At 28.1% G+C, this 5,754-nt stretch overlaps 1 protein-coding gene across 1 annotated transcript in view; it reads right to left on the bottom strand.

Annotated features, from left to right (window-relative positions):
* Nucleotides 1-5,032: 5,032 nt before the first annotated feature.
* LOC106789541 (probable G-protein coupled receptor 52) overlaps nt 5,033-5,754 on the bottom strand; it is a gene marked incomplete in the record, with an annotated part of 10,596 nt that continues 9,874 nt past the window's right edge. The window contains 1 exon segment of the mRNA XM_014753843.1: nt 5,033-5,710.

The following is a 5,754-nucleotide window of genomic DNA, read 5'->3' as shown; positions in this document are numbered from 1 at the left end:
TTTTTTTTTTTTTTTATATTTTTCATTAATGAATTAATTAATGAATGAATGAATGAATGAATGAATGAATTCATATTTTTCGTTTTTATGTCAACGCGCAAAAGCACTGGAGATTTTTCTCTTCTCGCGATTATAATTTTATTTCTATCGATTCTTTTTTTTTTTTTGCCCCCTATTTTTTTTTTTCTTTTCTTCCATTTTATTTTTTTCATCGTCGCAAAGGCGAAATAATAATAAACGACACACCTACTCTCGATAATCTCACACCGAGTCGAGAATATTACAATACGTTATTACGAATATTTCTTCTTCTTTTTTTTTTTTCTTTTCTTTTTTATTTATTTTTTAATCCTTTTTTTTTGTGTTTTTTTTTTTCTTTTACGTACTTTTTTTTCTTTTTTCTTTTTTTTTTACTTATTTTACGAACGATCGATCAACGTATTTAATCAACTTCTGTCTCTTAAAACCGTATTTTTTCTTTCCTATTGTTTTATTTTTTCCTCTTTCTGTCTTTCTTTTTTTTCCACCACCATCACCACCACCACCCACCTCTTTTTGTTCTCTTTAACAACCGTTTAAAACATGTAATAACAGCACGTCCATTGTGAGGTACGTTAGAAAACTAGTACAAAACTAGCAGCTAGGTACAAAAATGTAATTAATCGTTAATAATGGAGGCCGCCCGGGAAACTGCCAGGGACCAGCTTCTTCCTTTCTTTTTTTTTTCTTTCTTTCTTTCTTTTTTTTCCCCCCCTCCTCTTCCCCCACCACCACCACTTTTATTCCTCTCACTCTCTTTACTCATCCCCTCTTCCCTTTTTTTTATCCATCTAGTTAATCATTTGCGTCGTACCCCCGGGAAATGGTTGCAACCCTTACGGCCCTCCTTTCCGTTCTCCTGCAAAACTCTTCTTTTACTCCTCCCCCCTACTACCACCACCACAACCACCATTCCACCACCACCACCACCACCCTCTCTATTCTTTTTTTCAAAGTTTTTCATTCTCTTGCGCAGCCATGCACGATTTTCTTGCTGTTCTCGCTTTTATATCATATTTCCTATCTCGTATTATTATTTTGTTCTCTTTTATTAATTATTCCATTTGAAGAATCTCGTTTATTCGCTTATGGATAATAATAATAATAATAATGATAATAATGATAATAATAATAATACTGCTCATTTACATTTTCTTTGGCGATTTTACGAGTGCAAAATGGTACGAGTATCACGATTAAGATTATCAGTAAGAACTAGAACACATCCAGAGATTTTATTTTATTTTGTTTGTTAAACCTTTGCACTATTTATACGTCGAGTCCCCACACTTAACGTTTATTACTCTAGTCAAAGTGCATTAAATTGCATAATTTTTCTAATTAAACATTCGAGCATAGGCTATCCAATATTTTGATTAAAACAAAATAATCTATGTTTCATTTTATGTTTAAAAAGAATACTCGATGAAAATGTTTCATCGTTTGATTAATAACGTGACTATCTCGAATCGATATATGCACTCGTGAGTATTATTTGTTTTTATTATTTTTACAAGCTAATTAATGAATTAAAAAGAAAAGAAAAAGAGAACGCATAATCAATTTAACAATTCTCTATTAAATTTCATTCGTTGGAAAATATTGTAAATGTTTTTGACAAGCAGAGCGAGTATGCCATTTTGCGATTGAACGTTCTTTTGCTTTACAGCTCACGTATTAATCATATCTAATTTGTTATTATCGATGGTGTTTCTTTTTTTCTCTTTTTTGTTTTTACTACAAAATATTGAATAGTTTTTTATTTCTTTTCCCGTGCCCCCGCCCCCGCTCCCGCCCCCAACAACTCCTCGATCAAATTGCATTCATCTCGTGCCTATTGATTTATAATTAAATAAAAGAATTTTCCTTTGATTTTTTTCGTTTAAATTTATGCCTGTACATTTTTTTCTATTGTATCGTACTTTATATCTCTCTGGATAAATACACAACACGATGTCGTAAATAAAATCATTTATTATTATTATTTTTATTGCACTTATAAGTGCATTTGCACGTTTCCCGAGTAATATCCTTGATGGATATAACAAAAGAAAAAAAGAAATATTGAAAATATTTTTGTATTTATTTACGACACACGTTTGTGTAGAATCTAAACAGTCTAGGCATCCCTTAACCCTTTAATTATTAATTTTAAATATATCAAAATTTTGTAATGATATGTCCCGAACGGGTTTTAAACATTTTTTGATTGCTCGTCTCTAAGGATTCTTTAGCGTATTATCTAACAAGTTATCCTTGATAACATGTTTCCACGTTTTATCGATGAATGACAAAACGTCTTTTTGAGGAATTTTAATCCGTGCAAAAAAGAAAAAAAAACAGAAAATTAATATCGGAGAAGAAGAAAAAGATCGAGGCGTCTCGAACTTATCGTCATTTTTTTTTTCTTTTTCTTTCTTTTTTAAAGGGTTAATGTTTGTTATAATATATTTTCTTCATTTTTATTATTTTAATTTTTTTTTTCCCATGCACATCGTAATAAAAACATCTTTGAAATCTTCTACAAGTGCCGGATAATTTCATTATCGAAAGAATTTGGGAATGAATTTAATTAATCTGTCGAAAATGAAAGATACTTTGTGTGTGTTTTTTTTTGTGTTTTCTTTTCTTTTCTTTTCTAGGATTGGTTTTTTTTTTAACGCGACGATGTTATTCAGTGCTCCCGTCGAAAGCCTATTTCTAGATATTATATAGCATGATCTATTTAATTTGTGTGTGTGTGTGTGTGTGTGTGTGTGTGTGTATAAGCAAGAAAGTCGTTTATTTTTCCTCCTCGTTTTGTGTTGCACCCCTACAATTATTATATTTTAATATATTTTTATTAGATAATTTTTAATTGTATTTTCTCGAGATTCGTTAAAAAATGTTCAAACGTTTTCAATCGAAGGTTACGATGCACGAAGTGGAAATTTAACGACGAGGGCCGATGGGTTTTAATTTTTGTTATGTCATTGTTGTTGTTTCTCTTTGTATATTCGCACGATATTTCTTTTTTTATTATATATATATATATATATGTATATATGTATATAACGAAGCGATCGATGAAGATTTTATTTTTATATTATTTTCGAAAAGCGCACAACAGGATTTTTATTTGTTTTGCGTGTCGATTATCTAACAATAAGTCGATTGGACGAGAAAAAAACAAAACTTGAGCCAACGGCCGCGCGATTTTTAAAGATTAATTATATTTATTTATTCGCGACACGTTTATAGAGATAAATAGAAAAAAGAAAGAAAAAAAAAACAACAATGAAAAAAAATTAATAATTTTTGTCCTTGTCCTTTTTTTGTTTTTTTTTTTTGTTTTTTTGTTTTGTTTCTTTGGTTTTCTTCATCCTTGATAATAATTAATAACAATTCCATTTACGAAAAACAATAATGCCGATTTTTATATTCAGCCCCCTCTACCCCGGATAATGATCTTAAACATTTTTTTAAGTAAACTCTAAACATTTTAATTAACATTATTAATCATATTATTATTATTAATTTAATATTATTTTCATTTTGTTTATTCTCTTCGCGTAGAAGATTTTTGGAGAAAAAGTTTTTTCTATATTCGATCGAATATACGCGGGCCTTTTTTTCTTCTTCATCTTTTTTTTTCTATTTTTTTTACTTTTTTTTTGAAATATCTCTTAAAACGTAAGTTCTACACATCGATGTAACAATGTAATACGAGTTGTTTTTTTTTTTTTTTTCATAGTCAAAATTTTTATTTCGATAAAACCGTGTCGCGCATCGATTGTCTACCACGTAGAATTGTATTCTAAAATTGTTTAATATCGTAATTCACAATTTTAAATTACAAATAAAATCATTCAAACAAAATTTGTGAAAGAAAAAAGAATAAAAGAATCAAAAAAAAAACTATATATTGCATTAAATCGAAAGAATATTTTCTTTAAAAACACGCAAGAAGAAGAAGAAGTACAGATGATTTATATATACGAATTTTTTTATTATTTTATGCGCGACGATTATTATATACTCAATACTAAATTGATAATATATAATTTGCAATATTTATAAACACCTAAACACATTCGATCGATGATTTCTTAAATACGTTTGTCGAATTATTCCGATCATTATTCACGTAAAAGAGAGAAAGAATATCGAGATATTTATTTTTGCAATTATTTTTTCGTAATCAGAGAGGAAAAGCGCGTTTATTAATATCTTTTTTTTTATGTCAGAGAATCAAAAATAGAAAAAAACAACAACGAAAACAAAAAAATGGAAAAATTACGTATAATCTTAAATCACCGATTTTTCTTAGATTCCACGACGTTTTTTTTTCTTTTTTTTTCTTTTTTTTTTTTAAATCATTATTCTTATTTGTATAATATCTTTTTTTTTGTTTTTATCCTCGGTAATGTAATAATTTTTATTTATTTTATTTTTGTTTGTTTGTTTGTTTGTAAGGGGGGTGGCTTTCTACGGGCGCGCACTTTAACGAGAATTAAATCGCAATCTGCACGTCTCGCATTTGTAGAGGCATCTCCATTAATTGACTAGATTTTTATCGTTTCGCAATATTTGCTCTACAAATTTTGTCTTTAACTTTTCTATCTCTCTCTCTCTCTCTCTTCCTCCCTCCCTCCCTCCCTCCCTCTCACCCTCTCTTCTTCTCTTGATTTTTTTTTGTTATTTTATATTCCATCACCGTTTCATTTTTCTCTTCGTAGCGACAGCCATAGTAACTTTTAAGTTTCATTATTTAAATATTACTACACAACACTTAATTCAGCGTGATCTTACGATTTAGAATAGGCAACAATTAGTTTTTCAATTAGATATTTTTTTTTTTTTTCTTTTTTCTTTATATTATTTTTCTTTCATTTAATTTAAATATATATATATTAATGTATCGTTTTAAACAAACGAATCTCTTACGTTTCCTCGTTAATAATATTGATTAATTTTTTCTTGTCCTTCTTTTCTTTTTTTTTTCTTTTTTTTTTTTTTATTTTCCATTACTTCATTCGTTTCAATCCGTTTGATCATCATGACACACGTTCGTCAAGTGTTTGTGTGTGTGTGTTAATTTGCAATTAGGAAAAAAATGATTTTTAAACGTTTATTAAAATCTATTTTTATATTTGGCTCTAAAAAATTTTCTTACGAACGAGAAAAGCGAAATTTTTGTTGTTTTATTCGATTTGAAATGTTTCTTCGGAAATTACGTTTAACAAACGTAAAAAATATAGTTCATTTTCGGTCCTATCAGGATTCCCCCTCTCATTCTTTCTCATTCGTTCAATTTATTTTCTTTCAATTCTCATTTCCCTACTATATTTTCTCCAACAATATTTGATAATAGCGAGTTACGGTTTATCGAGATAACGTATTATCTAAGAAAAACATTTAACAAAATGTAATATCAATTTTAAAACTATATATAAATGAAAAATGTTATCCTTCAATCTCGTCCGTCTCCATTCTCTCGTTTTTTCCTTTAAAAAAAAAAAAAAACAAAAAAACAAAAAATAATAAAATCCAATAAATTTTCATAAAATTGTTAGCTGAATCCACAGAAAGAAAAAAAAAAGATATAAAAAAAAAACCAAGCCCAATAATTATAATCGTTTTTCTCTTGTATATCCTATTGCATATAGATTATACTTTTTTATTTTTTTTTTTGTTACCTTTTGTTAATTATTGTTTTTTACAAGCTATCGTATT

This window comes from Polistes canadensis, unplaced genomic scaffold (assembly GCF_001313835.1).
Source record: "Polistes canadensis isolate GaletaPanama2010 unplaced genomic scaffold, ASM131383v1 scaffold_189, whole genome shotgun sequence".
Taxonomy (NCBI): domain Eukaryota; kingdom Metazoa; phylum Arthropoda; class Insecta; order Hymenoptera; family Vespidae; genus Polistes; species Polistes canadensis.
Note: the sequence above shows the minus strand (reverse complement) of the source record. Positions and strands in the feature narration are given on the sequence as shown.